Source organism: Marmota monax, unplaced genomic scaffold (genome assembly GCF_021218885.2).
Source record: "Marmota monax isolate L192 unplaced genomic scaffold, Marmota_monax_Labrador192_F-V1.1 WCK01_AAM20220418_F8-fsc00006, whole genome shotgun sequence".
Lineage (NCBI taxonomy): Eukaryota > Metazoa > Chordata > Mammalia > Rodentia > Sciuridae > Marmota > Marmota monax.
In genome coordinates, this window is record NW_026693712.1 from 8,994,624 (window position 1) to 9,014,474 (window position 19,851).

At 43.4% G+C, this 19,851-nt stretch overlaps 1 long non-coding RNA gene across 1 annotated transcript; it reads right to left on the bottom strand.

The window, feature by feature from the left end:
- Positions 1–1,511: 1,511 nt before the first annotated feature.
- LOC124103609 (uncharacterized) lies at positions 1,512–2,980 on the bottom strand. The gene is made up of 2 exons (XR_006855240.2): positions 2,881–2,980; positions 1,512–2,084 (listed from the first exon to the last, which is right to left on the bottom strand). It is a non-coding gene; the product is annotated as an uncharacterized LOC124103609 (long non-coding RNA).
- Positions 2,981–19,851: the final 16,871 nt, after the last annotated feature.

Genomic DNA, 19,851 nt, shown 5'->3' on the forward strand with positions numbered 1-19,851 from the left:
GAGGAGATCAGCAAGAGGGGAAACCTTGATGAGATGCTGCTGTTGGGGTGAACCTTGGATGGCATGTTTTGAGCAATGCATTCAGGCAAAGGGAATAAGCAAATTGACCTGAGGCACAAGTGGATTACTGTGAGGAAGGACATTAGTTACATGCCAGATCCTATTTTAATTATGCATTGAATCTTAAAGTGATGGAAAACCATGATAACAGCTAAGAAAACCAGTGTAGAAAGTAACCTGGCAAAAATCAAACTCCTGAGCTGCTGGCAGCTGCCAGCACTGAGCTGCACTTTTTGTTTTTGTTTTTGCTGTACCAGGGCCTTAGGCATGCCAGATAAGTACAGGAAGTACACCCAACTTTTTTTTTTTTTTTTTGGTACTAGGAACTGAACCTGGGGGCACTTTTAACCAGTGAGCCACAACCCTAGCCCATATATTTTCTGTTTAGAAATAGTCTTGCTGAAGCTGCCTTTGAACTTAGATTCTCCTTCTTCAATCTCTTGAGCCTTTGGGATTACAGGTGTGTACCACCATGCCTGGCCACATCCAGCCATTTTTATTTTGAGACAAATTTGCTGAGGCTGGCCTGTTGAAATCATCTTTGTCTCAGTCTCCTGAACTGGTGGGATTACAGGTGTGAACCACCACAATGATTTAAGCTGCACTTATTAAATAGTCATACAGATCACCTCTTTATGCAATTCAGTGGTTTGGTTTTTTTGTTTGTTTTTGGTACCAGGGATTGAACCCAAGGATGCTCAGCCACTGAGCAACATCCCCAGCCCTTTTTATTTCTTATTTTGAGACAGGATCTCACTATAAATGAAATCTACATTATGTGGTCTCTTCTAAATTTGTTAACCTTGGCATGATGTTTTAATAAATCATTTTAAAAATCCGTTTTTTTCATTTTTAAATGAAGCATGTGGTTAAACCCAAAGCATAAAACATTAAAAATAGTGACTCCAGGTTGATTGTGTTTTATTGGGAATTAAACCCAGGGGTACTATACTACTGAGCTACATCCCCATTCTTTTTTTTTTTTTTTTTAGAAAGGGTTTCAGGTTACCAGGGTTCAAACTTGGGATCCTCCTGCTTCAGCTTTGAGTTACTGGGATTATAGGCATGCATCACTGTACCTGGCACATACTGATCTTAAAAATTTTAATAAATGGGGACCAGGGGATATAAGTCTTAGAATTCCAATAAATGTAAGTAGATACTCTACCTTAGAGTGGGCCTAACTGGGTGACTCACTTTCCAAAGAATATAAAAAAAGGGAAAATAGTAACTTCACTGTGGGAGCAAACTGACACTAACTTAACCAAAGTAAAGTTGGCATCACTTGTGAAAAATCATGTCAATATTTGCCCTCTGGGTTGACATGGTAGGAAGAGCATTTCACCTCTTGATATTTTTTCCTAAAGACCCATAACTGATTAGAAGACATTCTACAAGATACTCCTTAAATTGTCACAAGTCATGAAAATCAAGGACAAAGACCAGAGGAATTTAGAAAGTACCAACATTTATTTCTTCTGATAAATACAGATAAGATAGTATCAGTAAGAAAATTGGGTGACTGGTACATGGAAACATTTGTAAATTTTTAATATCTAAAAATTTCTTCAATGGGGTGCTTCCATCCTGTCTGTTTCCCAGGCAGAGACCCTCAAGAGGTGGCTATGCCAGGATTAAAATCCTAGTACGCAGATTCAGCCTGCAACCTTAGGCAGAGTCAGCCATTTAGTGAAAACGCCTGCAATGACGGCTGCCTGGGGATCACAGGATGGAAGTGTTTAGCACAGTGCCTGGCACTGAAGAAGCTGCTGCTATTCTTAATGCCTCTTCAGTTCTTGTGCCAAGCAGCATAAAGGACAGCTGGCTGGAATCCTGGTGGGAAAATGCTGGCAGTTGCTGGAGCATTCTTTATATTTCCTGTGATGGGACATTGCAACTTGTTCTGCTGTATCCTGGTAACCAGGAATGCAGTCATCCAGGTCTTTGGAAGCAGGGCCAGGGTTTTGTTTGCAGGAATTCGTAAGTTGTGCAGCTCAGTTTGGAACTTGGCAGCCTATGAGCCACTGAGGTGGGAAAGAACTTGATGGGGGCTGTTGCCTACTGAACCTTCAGACCCTGAAAGCCCAGCCTGAGTACATAACCTGAAGGTGACGGCTATGACTGCAACCCCACCAGGCCCCACTTCACCACCATTTACAAGACTTCCTGTCTTCTCTCTGGCCCCATCCTATCCTTGGGCCATACTGCAGGGCTGGAGGCTAAGCTCTGCAGTAGAGCCAAGCCTGAGGTCCCTGCTTCCATTCTGGGCACTGTGGAAGTAAATGCTAACTGCTGTTCCCTTCTGTTAAGTCACTGCCCCACCCTGATCTATTCAGAATAGAATCCAGACTCCTCAGGGAATCTCAGTGTTTTGTCTGCCCCAGCTGGTCACACCCTTCACCCTTCCCTCACACTGCCCAAGCCAAACAGTTCCTTTCCCTTTTCTAATTCCCCAGTCCTTCCCTGGCCTCTCCACCCTCAGTTTGGCTCCTTTGGCATTTGCTCACTTTCATGTGGCCTTATTGTCTTCTGCTCATCTGAGAACCAGCTCTTCTCACCCATTGAGTTTCCTTCCTCACTGCCCCTCAGGATACCCCTCCACTGAATTCCCATAGTGCCTCTATTCCCACATGACACCATTGGCCACCCTCTAGTGTAATAGCCTATTTTTTCCCACTGACATGGGCTCTGAGAGGGCAAGGAGTATGCCTTGCTCATTGTCTGCTACCCAGCACCTGGCCAATTTTGCACAAAGTAGGGGCTCAATAAAGATTGTTAGATTGTTTGATGAATTGTAGGAAGATGGATGAATATACTTACCTCTTCTGTGGTTCAGCCAAGTGGTACTTTGAAGGACTTTTCTGGATCCTGGATAAATTAAAACAAAATGTGTATTCCAGGGCTCCAAAGGAGATCTCCAAGGGCTTTAAAGAAATGAGAAAGATACAGGATGTCAAGATGGAAATGGATTAGGGAACAGAAAGATTCAGTCAAAGAAGGCTGAGCCAACCCTGAGAGCAAATTGGGCTCCTTAGCCAGGGGGTTGAGCTGAGGCTCTGTCCCTACACCCCCAAACCAAGGTGAGGGAGCTCAACATTCACATGATGCCAGAAATAATCTGAATCTCTAGGCTAATGTAGGCCCAGTGAGTAGTGTTCCTAAACTCTTGGCAGAAACAAAAGCCAATCTTTGAAAGCCATTCACAACAGAGGCCCTCCAGTTTCCCACTACAAAGAAGTCAGTACACACGAAAACAAGAACAAGAGAGCAGAAATATCAAACACTTAGATACTCCCGAAGACTTAAGGTATTAAGATATAAAACAACTGTGTATGAAATGTTTAAGGAAATACACAGTGGAATAACAAAAAAAGACCAGGCAAAAGCTATAAATAATAATTAAGTACATGTGAAAAAGACCAAAGAAAATTCTCGGAAAAATACATGTAATTATTGAAATTAAATGCTCAGTGGATAGGTTAAATGGCAGCTGAAGGAAGAATTACTGATCTCCAAAATAAATCTGAAGAAATTACAGAACAGAGAGACAATTGCAAGAGGACTGAAACTAAATATACTTCTGGAAAACCTCCTCTGAATTCTTCCTGAGAACATTAGTCTCACTAGATGTTTCTGTCTTCCAATCAGCCTTCGTTCACCCAGGTACACGCGGTGGTAGCCTCCTGTTGCCCAGAGAAGGTACTATCAAAGCAATTCAGTCTCTTGATGCAGGATCAGTAAAACCTTTCCCAAAATATAAATTCAGGGGAATATTGTTGACCTTAAGTGGCCCAAGAAGAAGATATATGAGGGACTCAAAGTTGTGTCTTGGGGGAAGAGGCAGCAGACTTGTTGATATAGCTCTAAAGTAGTAGAAGTTGCTGGGTGCAGTGGCATGCACCTCTACTCCCAGTGACTTGGAGATGGAGGTGGAGGATCATAATTTTGATGCCAGCCTGAGCAACTTAATGAAACCCTATCTTTAAAAAAACAAAACAAAACAAAAAGGAGGATATAATAATGGTAGAATGCCCCTGGGTTTAGTCCCCAGTACTGAAAGGGAGGAAGGAAAGGAAAGGAAAGGGAGGGAGGAATAGAAGTCAGCCAGTGGGTAGAAGTTGTGGAAAATAGAATTGAACCTCAAATAAAGAGTTTTATAACAGCTGCTAATAGAATAAAACCACTTCATGAGTAGGAATCTCTTCATGATTGGAGGCATATACATGAAAAACAAGACCCACACCCCCCCCCCAGGCTGATTACGCCAGAATCATTGTGGCAGAAACAATCTCTTCATTTTCTATTGTAATTAGGAATCTTAATTTTTAGCTGGATGTATGACTGATCAGAATAAAGACTACAATTCTCAGTCAGGCATGGTGGCTCACTCCTGAAATCCCAGTGGCCCAAGAGACTGAGACAAGAGGATTGAAAAGTTCAAAGCCAGCCTCAGCAATTTAGTGAGACCATATCTCAAAAAATAAAATAGAAAGGGTTGGAATGTGGCTCAGTAGTTAAGAGCCCCTGGGTTCAATCCCTGGTGCCAAAAAAAAAATTAAAAAAAGAAAGAAAAATACAAATTCTCAGCTTCCCTGGACAGCTAGGTGTGGTTCATGTGATTAAGTTGTGGGCTGTAAGGTGAGGAGATGTAGGCAGAGTTGTATGTGTGTGTGATTTACAGGAAGTATCTTGCAGTGAATCATGTCCTGCCTCTTCCCTTTCTTCCAGGTATTCGCTTTCAGATCTTTGCTGGAACTTGTTATTTTATTAGCCAGATCTTCCCTGATCTGGCCATCATTAGCATCCCTCACCTCTGGCCATCATTCTCCAGTTATTCATTTACTCTGCTGTATTTATAGCCCTTAATGCCACCTGATACATGTTTTTATCACCAAGTCCAATGCTTCTCCAACATGAGCATTCATCAGATTCAGATCCCATGGTTTCTGCTGAAGGCTTGAAGATTTGCATTTCTAATAAGTTCCCAAGTAGTGCTGACATTGGTCCACAAACCTCACATTAGAGCCCTAGCCTGGGCAATTACTGGACTTGTCTAATGAGGTCACTACGTATCCCAGCACCTGAAACAGTGCACATCTATAGCCACAAATTGTGCTCTTAATCACCCTACTGTCTAGAGCAGTCTGGCTGCCAAGGGTCACAGGAGGCAGACCTTTTCTGTCCTCATGTCTGCAGAGGTTGAGAAGTAGATGGTAGCAGAGTCCTGCATCTGAAGGGAGCCCAGTTGCTATAGGAGTTTGCATCTATTATATATGGATGACCACGAGATGGCAGCATCGTTGTGGCAGGAACTGTCTGCCATGTGGGTGCATTGGTTCTAATTCTGTTTCCTTTTTTTTTTATTTTATTTTGGGGCTGGGTATTGAATCCTAACCCTCACACATGCTAGACTAGTGCTCTACCACTGAGCTATATCTCCAGTCCTGCATATTTCTTTTGTTGTTGTTGTTGTTGTGGTTGTTTTGGGACTGGAGATTAAACCCAGGGGTGCTTAACCACTGAACCATGTCCCCAGCCCTCTTCATTTTTCAAAAATGAAGGGATGGCTTCATTTTTGAGACAGGGTCTTGCTAAGTTGCTGAGGACTTCACTTGCATTGCTAAGACTTGTCTCAACTTGCTGTCCTCCTGCTTCAACCTTCTGATTTCACTGGGATCACAGACATGTACCACCAAGTCCAGCTTGCATATCACATTTCTTCTAGGCCTTTTCTTAACTTTATAGAGAGGAGGTTGGACTCTATGCTATTCAAAGAGCCCTTGCAGCTCAGATAATTGCAATCGGTAAAATTTAAATCTCTCTTCTCCCCTACTGAAAAACAGCAGAACCCATTAGAATTAGCACCAAAAAAATATAATGCAAGCCACAAAATGAGCCACATATGTAATTTCAAATTTTGTAGTAGCCATATTAATAAAGCATAAAAACATTAATTTTAGTAATATTTTATTTAACCCAATATGTCCAAAATATTTTTATGACATGTAATCAATATAAAGAAACTATTATAAGTATATTTTACTCTTTTTGTACTAAATTTGAAATCCATTGTGTATTTTATACTTTCAATGTATCTTGATTTGGACTAGCTGATTGGGGTTGTAGCTCAGTGTAGAGTACTTACTCAGAATGTGCAAGGCCCTGGGTCAATCCCCAGTACTGAAAAAAACAATTTTTTTCTGGTTTGGACTAGCCATATATAAAAGAGCTCAACCACCACATGTGGCTATGGCTGCCATGTAAAATAGCATAGCCCTAGATATTCATACTAAATATGTATTGAGGTAGGTACTATGCTGAGTGTTTTACACACATTCTCTTACTCCACACAGTACCCTATGAAATAGGCTAGATTAATGTTAGTCCCATTTTTCAGATGAGAAAAATGAGGCTTTGGGAGACTGTCAGCCCAGATCACACCACTGGATTTGACCTTAGCTGTTTGGCTCCAGAAGCTGGGCTCTTCATCATAATATAATCTTACTCTAATAGTAGATACTTAGGGTATATAAACAAAGGGACCCACTGACAGAGATTCCAAATCTAGGGGATACAATATACAGGCCTGTGAGGGCAGGAGCACAAGCCTTGACGCTACCATGCTCCCACCCCTAGTTGTGCGTTTGACAAAGTTGAGCCTGCTTGGGAAACAATCAGTGACTCTGTAAGGGAGAAACAATGGTCTTAGGAAAATCATGTTTGTACAATGAGTAATTGACCTTGGATTAAAAATCCTGGCTTCAGGAAAAAACAAAAATTGAGAAATGCAGAACAATAGAATAACCTGCAGGTAAGTGAATGAGAGGGTGGGCTAGACTTAAAGTGTGATGGCTATGGGAGGTAAGTTATAGCTCTACTCAGGAATATAACATTGATTTTGATGATGTTAGTAGATGTAAATTTTTTAAACCTTTACTGTGTTAGCCTTTTGTCTCTGTGACCAAAATACCTCATAGTTTCAGAAGATTCAATCCATTATCAGCTGGCTCCAAGGCAGAGAAACATGGCAGAGAGGCATTGCAGAGGAAACTGCTCAGCTCATGGCAGCCAGGAAGCAAAGAATGAGAGGAGGGGGCCAGAGAGAAGATAAACCCTTCCAGAGCATGCTCCCAGTGGCCTACTTCCTCCAAACAGGTTCCTAGTAGTCAGTCCAGCTATGCATGTATTAATCCATCAATTGGATTAATCCACTGATGAGGTCAGAGCCCTCATGATTCAATCATTGCCTAAAAACCCCACCTCCAAACCTTGCTGCATTAGGGACCATACTCCCAGAGCATGGGCTTTTGGAGATATTTCAGATTTAAACCATAACACCAAGCAACTAAAATGTAGCATCTTATTTAATTCTCATAATCATACTAGGAAAAGATATTGCTGGGGCTGGGGATATAGGTCATGGGTTCAATCCCCAGCACCACACACACAAAAAAGAGATACTACTATTATTACCTTTTTGCAGATGAAGAAACTGAGGTACAAGATGCTAGTAGGTAGCAGAGTTAAAATTTAACCAAAGCAACTTGGATCAGATCCATGCACTGAACTGCTCTGCTGTTCTACTGACTCCATTGGTTTCTTCATGGAAATAGTAAGCATACTGACTCTAGAGGTGTGGGAAGCCATCCTGACACGTGACTGGGCGACTCCCGTTAAGGGTCTGAGGCTTCTGGCTGTGTCGGAATATTCCCGGCCCTTTCCTGATGAGAGAACCCGTCCGTGTGGGGGTGTGACTGACCACTGACCCCGGGGGCCCAGTCACTGACCCTGACCTTGGAGTGCAGTCCCCCCTCAACCTTCATTGGATGGAATTATCCCCTGAATTTCTTTTTTTTTTTTTTAATATTTATTTATTTATTTATTTTAGTTTTAGGCGGACACAACATCTTTGTTTGTATGTGGTGCTGAGGATCGAACCCGGGCCGCACACATGCCAGGCGAGCATACTACCACTTGAGCCACATCCCCAGCCCCCCCCCCTGAATTTCTTTTTTTTTTTTTATTTTATTTTATTTTTTTTATTGTTGGTTGTTCAAAACATTACATAGTTCTTGATATATCATCTTTCACACTTTGCTCCCATTTTTACCCCGTATAAAGATTGCAGAATCACATCAGTTACACATCCATTGATTTACATATTGCCATACTAGTGACTGTCATGTTCTGCTACCTTTCCTATCCTCTACTATCCCCCCTCCCCTCCCCTCCCCACCCCTCTTCTCTCTCTACCCCCTCTATTGACCTTCATTTCTCCCCCTTGTATTATTTTTCCCTTTCCCCTCATTTCCTCTTGTATGTTCTTTTGTACAACCCTGAGGGTCTCCTTCCATTTCCATGCAATTTCCCTTTTCTCTCCCTTTCCCTCCCACCTCTCATCTCTGTTTAATGTTAATCTTCTTCTCATGCTCTTCGTCCCTACTCTGTTCTTAGTTACTCTCCTTATATCAAAGGAGACATTTGGCATTTGCTTTTTAGGGATTGGCTAGCTTCACTTAGCATAATCTGCTCTAGTGCCATCCATTTCCCTGCAAATTCTATGATTTTGTCATTTTTTAATGCAGAGTAATACTCCATTGTGTATAAATGCCACATTTTTTTAATCCATTCGTCTATTGAAGGGCATCTGGGTTGGTTCCAAAGTCTTGAATTTCTTGTTTCCCAGTAAAAGGCTACTCCCTGGCGTGTTCACTCTCTCTCTCTCCTGCTAGCCCTGAGTAATCCTTGCTGCCCTGCTGGGCGGTTAGAGGTTGGAGCCAGAGAGGGGAGCCGTCTCGGACCTGGCAATAGAAATAAGGTAACTGAGTCTGTGTGTTTTATTTCGATCTCTTCTAACTAACTTTATGCCAAGAACCTCATTAATGAAACCATTGCGCAGGCCGCGTGGTAGAAGAGGCATGAAAGCAGAATATCAGAGATGTGAGAAAATGCTCGAAAGCCTTCATTCCTGGGTAGGATTTGTATTAAGCCTGTCTGGAGAGTAAAGGAGGTCGAAGTTATCCATGTGAGTTGTAATCCCAGCAGCTCAGGAGGCTGAGGCAGGAGAATGGAAAGTTCAAGGACAGCCTCAGTAATTTAGGAAGGCCCTATCTCAAAATGAAACATTGAAAAATAAAGCTGGGGATGTGGCTCAGTGATTAAGCACTCCTGGGTTCAATCCCTGGTACCAAAAAAAAAAAAATGTTATCCATATGAAAAATGATAAGGAAGGAATCCCAAGTGCCTTTCTGATCCAGCCCCTTCAGAAGAGACTGCCAAAGCTATGACCTTCACTAAGGTCATAGCTTCAAAGTAAGGGACCTATGGGAGGTGGCCTGCATTTTAGTTAAGAGAACAGGCTCTGCAGCCACTCAGACCTGGGTTCAAATCCCAGTGTTACTACTTGCTAGCACTTAGTTGCTGTCCCAACAAAAAAGTGAGAAACCACGTGGGAATAATTTCCACTCCATCAAAAAACTATGAGCACTTCTAATCTCAGTTACTTGGGAGGCTGAGGCAGGAGGATCTCAAGTTTGAGGCCAGGCTGGGCAAATCAGACCCTGCCTCAAAATAAAAAATAGAAAAGCACTGGGGGTGTGGCTTAGTGGTTAAGCACTCCTGGATTCAATCCTGGTACCAAACAAACAAATAAAAACATAAATGAATGAATGAGGAGGTAACTAGAGCTCTTCCAGGACCCATAAGAGTCAGGAGCTAGGCCTGTGATTCAGGAGTTCCACTCTCCCTCCAGCTCACTGGATAGGGGAAGTGGTAGCAGAGTGAAAGAAATAAGCCGAGGAGGATGGTCTGAGTCCTAGGGAGCAGGAAAAATAGAGGGTGTCAGTTGGTTCGGCGTCTTGGAGAGGCAATTCAGGACCTAACCAGAAGCCATTCCTGTTCCTTCTGTCCCATGTTTACGGTGGGGCTCACAGTGCTGGCTGTGTAGGGACCCCTCCTAGTGCCTTCCCTCAGCAGCCTCATCAGCCTCTCCATCCTGCTGTGTTGTTCCCCTGGCAGACAAGCACACTCACACACATGCCCCTGCTATGTCCCCTCCCAGCTGCTGTCGTGCCCCTGCTTCCCCTCACATACGGTTCCACTCACCCCCCACATCAATTTGCAAACCTACTCTGGTCAGTGTTGCCAATCACCTCCATGTGGCCAAGCGCAGTGGGTATTTCCCTGTTTGGCTTGTCCTCTGAGCAGTATTTGACCCAGGTGATCATTTCCTCCTCCAAGCCTTTACTGAGGTAGAAGATGGAACCCTCCCTGCTCAGGGCTCTTCCAGCCAATCTGTAAACACAGAGGCTCCTCAGAGCATGGCCCTCAGCTTCTGGCTTTAAATACTGTCTGCCTGTTGAGCATTCGCAAATGTATGTTCGCTTTTTTTAAATTTCAGAGTGGTGTCCTCAGCTGTCTACTTGATGTCTGCACGTGGGCGTCCGCAGAGCCCAGCCAGAACAGAACTCTGGGTTCTACCTATTTCAGGATGTGTTCTCACAGCCTTCCCCATCTCAGTGGCCACCACCATGGGTACCATCTTTACTTCTCTCTCCCCTCTCCCATTCCAAGTCCTAACATTTCCACCTTCAAAACAGCTTTCAAATCTTTCCCCTTCTCTCCATCTCCATCACCACCTGAAGTCACCACTCTTTAAACTCCTCGACTCCTAACTAGCTTCCAGAGTCCCACTCTGACCCCCTTAATTCTCTACCCTTCCACACATCAATCCTCAATGAGCCAGAGCCAGCATCTGCCTGCCCCCTGCCCTCCCCTGGCTGGCCACCATGTCTAGAATAATTCCCAAGAAGCCCAGGCCTGCATGGTCTGGCCCAGGCCTGTGTCGTCAGTGCCATTCGAAACCCCTCTCCTGGCTTCCCCTCACTTGTTTGCTCGCTGCACTCAAACGCACTGTACTTGTTTCTGTTCCTCAAATATGCCAAGAACTTCCTGTTTTTATGAACAACATCATCACTTCTCCATCACCCACACGTGAAGTCTCAGTGGCATCTTGGTCCCGCCCTCTTTCCATGTACAGTTGGGCTGAGCTGTGTCCACTCTTCCTCTGGACTTTTCACTCTTCCTCCCCTCTTCCCCACACTCAAGGCTGCAGCCCCATCAGGCCTGCCCTTCCAGCTTGCAGCCAGGAGGCTGCTCCCCCTGCCTGCAACCTCAGGTTGCAACCTGTCCTGGCCACAGCTTGACTCTTGACCCCCTCCCCCAGCCATCGATAGCTTGCACTTCAGCTAATATCTGACACCTCCACCCCCATCCCCACACAGACTCAATCCTCACTCCAACCCTGGCTGGCTCTAAATGCTTCTGCCCCAGCTACCAGTTCAGATCCTGCTTGACACTGAACTGCTACTTAATAAATATTGCTGAATGAATGAGTCACAGGGGCAGGACCCAGTCCCACTCAGCAGTTGTCCAAAGCCATGCCTTTACCTACCTGCCAGATGGTGCTTCACCCTAGGGAAGAGTTGGGGGAGTCCCAGATGTGAAAGCCGTACTCCTCAACGGGAGCTCAATTGCCTCTTAAGTAGGATGGGAAAGAGCAGAGCCCCTCTTTTCCCAGAACATTGTAACTATATATAGGGCCTTTTATGACAAAGTGCTTTCCCAAAACTGGATAGCAAAAGATGATACTAGATCCCTATCTCTCACCCTGCACAGAAGTCAAATTGAAATGGACCAAAGACTTAGGAATTAGACCAGAAACCTTGCAACTGATACATAAAAACAGGGTTAACTCCGTCACATAGGGGTAGGCACAGACTTCCTTGACAAGACCCCTAAACCTCAAAAAATAAAACCAAGAGTCAATAAATGGATTGCCATCAAATTAAAAAGCTTATGCACAGCAAAGGAACCAATTAAGAATGTGAAGAGAGAGCCTACAAAATGGAAGACAATCTTTGTCACCTACTCCAACAATAGGGAATTAATATCCAAAATATATAAATAACTAAAAAAAAACTTAACACCAAAAACCAAATAACCCAATCAATAAACAGGCAAAGGAACTAAACAGAAACTTCTCAAATGAAGAAACACAAATGGTCAAGAAATATGTGAAAAAAATGTTCAACATCTCTGGTAAACAGGGAAATACAAATCAAAACTATACTAAAATTTCATCTTACTTTAGTCAGAATGGCAATGATCAAGAATACAAGTAATAATAAATACTGGCAAAAAAAAAAATACTGGCAAGGTAGTGGGGAAAGGTACGCTTGTACATTGTTGGTGGGACCTCAGACTAGTAGATCCAACCACCATGACAAGCAGTATAAAGATCCCTCAGAAAACAAGGGGGTAGGGCTGGGGATATAGTTCAGTTGGTGGAGTGCTTGCCTAGCATGCACAAGACTCTGGGTTCAATCCCCAGCACGCCAAAAAAAAAAAAAAAAAAAAAATAGAAAAGAAAGAAAGAAAAAGAGGGGTAGAACCACTATATGACCCAGCTATCCCACTCCTTGGTATTTTCCCACAAGAACTAAAATTAGCATACTTTAGCAATGCACTTCAATACATATTACAGCAGCACAATTCATAATAGCTAAATTATGGAATCAACTAAGATGCTTGTCAGTAGATGAATGGATTAAGAAATTGTGGTATATATACACAATGGAGTTGTACTCAGCCATAAAAAAAAAAATGAATTTATGGCATTTGCTAGTAAATGGATGGAAATGGAAAACACCATGATGCTAAGTGAAAAAAGCCAGACTTAGAAACTCAAAGGTGGAATGTTTTCTTCCATATCTAGAAGACAGCATAAAATAAAAAAGGAGGAGCCTGGCGTGTGGTGCACTCCTATAATCCCAGTGTCTCAGGAGGCTGAGGCAGGAGGATGGAGCAAGTCCAAATCCAGCCTCAGCAACTTAGCAGGGCCCTAAGTAACTCAGTGAGACCCTGTCTCTAAAGAAAACATAAGAAGAGCTGGGGATGTATGTGGCTCAAAGTTAAGTGCCCCTGGGTTCAATCTCTGGTACTAAAAAAAAAAAAAAAATGGGAAGGATAAAATATCAAAAAGAGGCAGGGAAGATCAGATCAGTAGTGCAGAGGTAGAGGGTTGGGAAAGGGGAGGCAGTGCACAATGAATTCTTAAAAACCATGTTCTGTGCATATATAAATACACCACAGGGAATTTCACACTTCTATGTATAAGTAAAAAGAACCAATCAAATGTAAATAGACAAGGAAAGGATGTCCAGCAGAATAGAGGAAGGAGAGGGGGTGGGGAGAATGAGGGGAGGGGAGGGAGAATGGAGGGGAAAAGGGAGAGAAAAGGGGAAATGGTGAACTGTAATGGAATTCCATGTTTGTCAGGATGAACCCGACTACTGTGTATAACTCTCAGGCTCTAATAAAAACATTTTTAAAAAGTGTTTCCCCAGCCAGTCTCCCCTCTGACCTTCACAGCAGTCCCCGGGGATTATCTTCCCCAGTTGAACAGATTCTCATTGCAGCAAGTCCAACCATCCTTTTAATACACAAGTCAGATAACAGCCCTCCTCTGCTCAAAACCTTCCCCTGGCTTCCTCTTCCACTCAGAGTAAAATCCGAGACCACTCGGCCACCCAGCCTCCTTACTGCTCCTCAGACAACTAGGCAGGTTCCCACGTAGGAACAGCTCTGGCCTGCCTTCTGTCGGGGACTCTTCCTGCAGACATGGACCTGCAACTACTCACCTCCCTCAAGCCTGCACTCAGATCTCACCTTGTCAGTGAGGTCCACCCCAACACCCTATAAAATACGGGAACCTGCCCCCTTCTCCACCGGTGTCTTTCCTTTTTGCCACGGCACTTGACATTCTCCAACACAATATAAATTACTTGCTTGTCTCCTGCCACTAGGGATGTCCATGTGTTGCTATGCATCCCAAGCACCTAGAATAGTGCCTGGCACCAAGTAAATGCTCAATGAATAGTTGTTGAAGGATGAATGAATGAGTGACCAAGAGAAATGATGTGTATTTTCCTGGAACAAGTATAGCAAATAAAGGACTAGAACTCAGGCCTGTTCCCCCACCCCCGCAAAGAGCCACTTTTTCAGTCCCTGTTCATGACCAAACTACCAGAGTCCAAGAAGGCCCCATAAAGAAGTCAACACCTGAAGTTACTGCCTTGTTAGATGGTAGACAGGCTGGGCAGGCACTGCCTGCCTGTCGCTTGGCTTTGCTCATCAGGAATTTAGGGACCATGGAGAAGAACTGGGGAGAGAGTGTTACCGCTGTTGACCGGTGACAAGTCCTTGCTTCCCCGATGTTGAAGAATAACACCAAAGAAGCACGCCGAGGCAAGGACAGAGTAGAAATTAGAAGTTTATTAAAGGACAGCAGAAAAGACTTCTCCCGGAGGAAGAAGGGGACCCAAGAGGTGGAATCCGTGGAAGGGATGTTGTCTCCCCTTTTTATAGTTCTTTCAGTGATGGAATGTAGGTGGGAAGGCCCGAGGGGTGGGACACAGGTGGGCCAAAGAAGTAATCTGGTCAGGAAGGACTTCTGAGTCAGCACCTTTTTGCTGGGGGCTGTTCATTAACATTTCTTTGAGGTGGACTTTGGCCTAGGGCCTTTTCGGGACTTCATTAACATTCCATGAGTTGTCCTGCGTTTCCTGGAATCATTCTCAGCATGGCCTCCATTTTAGATTTCACTCCGTATTAGACCCGATTTATCTAACTACACTGACTACCTAACTTTAAATCTGGCTTCAAGAGGTCCCAGGAGACTGCCTGCCTGGCCCACCCAGGGTGAACTGGAAGAAATCCATATTTCTGGGGCTGCTCAGGCAGTCACCTAGACTAGTGTAGGGAGGACACCATGGGACCAGACTCCCAGGAAGGTTCAGAGAGGATGAGGTCCCCTTAGTTTCTATTGGACAGCTCCAAACCTCTGCATGTATGCAGGATCCTAGATTCAGATTTAACAAATTGCAGAAAAAGGTGTATCACTGAACTATCTAATATTTATTGCACACTTTTTCTGTGTCAGGCATGTGGGTATTCATTTAATCTTTGGAGTAACCTGATGAGATAGGTTTTACTAGCATGCCCATTTTACAGATGAGGAAACTGAGATACAGATAAATTAAATAACTTGCCAATCACATATATGGTAAGTAGTAGAGTTGGAATTTTTTCCCCTATCAAAAGAGAAAACAGGGCTGGGGATATAGCTCAGTTGGTAGAGTTCTTGCCTTGCAGGCACAAGGCCCTGGGTTCAATTCCCAGCACCACACACACACACACACACACACACACACACACACAAAGATAACTGTTAGTGGTACAGGATTTATCTAGCATATGCAACTTGCTGGGTTTCATTCCCAATACCATTAAAAAAAAAAAAGAAAACTTTTGGCAATTTTATTGTTTTGTTTTTCAGTTTAAGAATTGAACCCAGGGTGGGCTGGGGATGTGGCTCAAGCGGTAGTATGCTCGCCTGGCATGCGTGCGGCCCGGGTTCGATCCTCAGCACCACATACAAACAAAGATGTTGTGTCCGCCGAAAACAAAAATAAGTAAGTAAATATTAAAAAAAAAAAAAAAGAATTGAACCCAGGGGTACTCTACACTGAGCTACATCCCCAGCCCTTTTTATTTTATTTTGAGACAGGATCTCACTAAGCTACACAGATGGACCTTAAAATAGCTCTCTTTCTGCCTCAGTCTCCCAAGTTGCTGGGATCACAGGTATGCACCACCACCCCTGGCAACTCTTGATAATTGCTGAGAAATTTCAATGTGGTTTAAACACATGATGTGCCTATGCTGTGAGGAAACCCACCCCCGACCAGTGTCAATGTTACAATGATTCAATTTTTTAAATTTAATGTGTTCTTCTACTCTTTGTATTGACTATAAATTGGAACTCAGGCCTAAAGGTAGATGCAGGTTAAATCTTTGGCAAAAATATTACCCAGCTGATGCTAAATGGTATTAGCATATTCTATCTGGAGGCACATGTCAGGTTGTCCCGCCATTGATGAGGCTGTTTGACCACTTGCTTAAAGTGACAACAGCAAAACGGCACTATTTATACTACTGTAAAACACCTTTCCTTGTTTTTAAGCAACAAGGAGCTTTGGGTTGCTACTTTGGTATGTGACTAGTCTGTTCTCCCCAAGTTTCCATTTCATGGCCTTGGCCTTCATTGATGACCCTTTCCTGATCACTTATTACACTGGGAGTTACAAAAAAGGTAATTTTAAAACTCTACCTTTTCCTTTGTAACAATGCAAGAAACTTCCATTGTTCTGGAAAGAGTGTTTCCTCATCACCTGGAATGGAACTACAGTTTCCTCTAAAGGAGCAGATAAATGATTCTATTTAAGTCTGGCATTGACCTGTATTTGACTGGCAATTGACCCTTCAAGTCGGCTCCTGAGCCATTCTGACAAACCCCAGTAGTCTTTGAGTTTGGTGGGGGGAAAGGGGGAGATGACTCAGATTCACCTTCTTCAGCCTTGGAATTGGCTGTTTTGGAGCTGTTTGGGAATTCTTTTGTTTTGAACACTCACACTGTACTGCAAGGGGCCATTTTCGACTCTGTGACCTTGCTGTATGACCGTGGGTCAGTTCCCTTCCCCTCTCTGAGTCAGACTTTCTTCTATGAACAATATGGGAGGTGGATTCCACCTTTTTCATCTCCCCATAAGATGTGACATCCAAGTCCCTCTGCTTCCTGTCTCCCTCCCCATACAGGCAGAGGTGGGTGACACAAGGCTTCTCGGCTACGCAATGGGCCTGTGTAATAACTAGGAAGCTGGAACTTACCCAGTTAGGAGGGATGGAGGTGAAGACAAAATTGGACAGGCAGTCAGTATAGATAGGTAAATCAAGTCAGGTCGGATCAAGGAGGCCAATTTGAGACTGTCCCCTGAGGGATTGAAATGTAAATTCCTTCAGAGCCCTTCCTCTGCCCTTATCAAGAACCTGCCCCTGCTCTAACCTGTTGCTAAGGTAACCTGTCCAAGGAGGCCCCATAAAGAAGTCAACACCTGAAGTTACTGCCTTGTTGGATGGTAGACAGGCTGGGCAGGCACTGCCTGCCTGCCGCTTGGCATTCTGTTCCTTGCTCATCAGGAATTTAGGGACCATGGAGGAGAAAGGGGGAGAGAGGTCCCAGGAGACTGCCTGCCTGGCAGGCCTACCTGTTGAAGGATGAATTGCCCCTCCCTACAGGTTATTAATCCTGCCCTTCCCCCTTCAGCCCACCAGTTTCTCATATTTTGGCCAGCCCACCAAGCTTCCTGGGCCTAGTCTCGTACTCAGGAAGGAGAGCCATAAAGGGCAGGAGAGGAGGAGAGCAAAGGAAGCCTAAGACAAAAAGAGCAGAAGGCCTCACTTCTGGGGATACCAGGATACCAGCTATGGCCCCCTTCTCCCTCCAGGAAGAAGTCTATGTTACCCCTTTTTAAATTAACCCTGCTTTATATGCTTGCCTCGGCGCGCTTCTCTAATGTTCAAACTTCAACATGAACTTGGCACCAATAACCTACAGTATCGGAGGGCGAACTAGTCCAGCTCACCCTGGGGCACTCAGTGTAGGGACCTACCTTTCCGGCTGGAATCAGTCTATAGCCTCCTGGGAGGAGCACAGGATGACCTTGGGGTCACTCTCAGCCCTATCCTAAAGTTGCTTTAGAGGGAAAAAGGCTTTGGACTCCCATCTATTACAATCAGCTTAGAGTCTACTGGCTTTGATGTATTTTTTTCTTCATTTTAAATTTAGTTTTACTTTGTATCAAAGTTATGAATTCACATAGTTTGAAGAATCAAATACTTCTCCAAGGTTTGCTGTGAAAAACAGCGGACCCTCAATCCCCTTTTTATATCACTTTCAAAAATTTCAGCTGATTTAGGTATTTATTTCTCAGTCTCTGAATGACTCCGGTATTGTTACTTCCTGATTTTTCCAGTTTTGACATTATCTGTTTGGTTTTCCACTGTGGAAGATGAAGATTTAGCTTTCTCTTCTCCCTTGCCACCCTCACCCCACAAAGTCCCTGTTCCTGTCTTCTCATCTTCCCATATGCCCCTAATATGTGTTTGGTTAAATCAACATTCAACATTTACCATATCATGACAATATGAATGCTATTCATAAGTCTGCTACACAGTACACTAGCTTCTACTGCTCGTTCCCTATATGACTTCTGTTTCCCTAGAAGTTAGTGGTGGTCTTGGTTTTTCATTTGTTTCATTTTCTACAAAATTATTATAATCCAACCTCATATTTTCCAAAAAAAAAAAATGACCTAAATGGCCTGTCAATACATTCAGACATACCAGATAGCTGTCAATTTTTCTCATTGAAGAATTGTGTCTCAGAACTGTTGGGCTTGATCCAACTGAGACCTGTTGCTTTATCCTTGGATTTCCCCTTGTAAGTAACCCTTGGGATCCCCATTTCCTCTCTTTAGCTGAGTTTTAGTTTCCCATTATCCTGTCTCTTCCTTTTTTCTTGATGAACTCCTCATTTTCATGGAGTCCTTCTGAAGAAGGGTGTTATGGAAGGAATTTTTTTAGACAGTGGATGGCTGAAAATATGATACTACATACTAAATAATTTGGTTCAGTGAAGATTCTAAAATTCTATGGTGGAAATCATTTTCCCATAGAATTTTGTGTGTGTGTTTTGTGTGTGTGTGTGTGTGTGTGTGTCCAGGGATTTTTGGTACGGGGGATTGAACTCAGGGAAACTCGAACACTGAGACACATCCCCATCCTTATTTTATATTTTATTTAGAGACAGGATCTCACTGAGTTGCTTAACACCTTGCTGTTGCTGAGGCTGGCTTTGAACTTGAGATCCTCCTGATTATAAGGTGTGAGCTGCCACCGTACCCAGCTCCCAAAGGATTTTGAAGGCATTGCTTCATTATCTGGTTTCCAGCATTACAATTAAAAAGTCTAGGCTGGGTGTGGTTGTTCACACCTGTAATCCTAGCAAGTCAGGAGGCTGAGGCAAGAGGATCAAAAGTTCAAAGCCAAGCAATACATATACACAATGGAATATTACTAAGCCATAAAGAAAAATGAAATTATGGCATTTGCCAGTAAATGGATGGAACTGGACTAGATGCTATCATGCTAAGTGAAATAAGCCAATCCCAAAAACCAAAGAGGGAATGTTCTCTCTGATATATGGATGCTGACTCACAATAGGCTGGGGGAGGGTTCACCAGATTGTACAGGGGGAATGAAGGGAAGGGAGGGGTGATGGGAATGGGAAAGACAGTAGAATGAATTGGACCTAACTTTCCTATGTTCATATATGAATACATGACCAGTGTAACTCCACATCAGGTACAACCATAAAAATGGAAAGTCATACTCCACATATGTATAATATGTCAAAACACATTCTACTGTCATGTATAACTAAAAAGAACAAATAAAAAAAGTTCAAAGCCAGCCTCAGCAACTTAGTGTGGCCCTAAGCAACTTCACGGGGGAGACCTAGTCTCAAAATAGAAGCACCCCTGAGTTCGCCCCAGTATAAAGAAGAAGAAGGGGAAGGACAAGGAGAAGAAGATGAAGAGCGAGGAGGAGAAGTCTAAAGTCACTTTCCTTCTGTACTCTTTGTATCTATCTTGTTTTTTTCTTCTGTCTGGAAATTTACAGAATCTTCTCTTAGTATTTATTTTTCTTAAACTTCACAGTGATGTGTTTCTGCTGTGAAATTATTTTCATATATTGTCCTTGGTACTCATTGGGCCTTTTCAGTTTAAAAATGTATGTCCTGGAGTTCTGGAAATTTTATAAAATCATTGT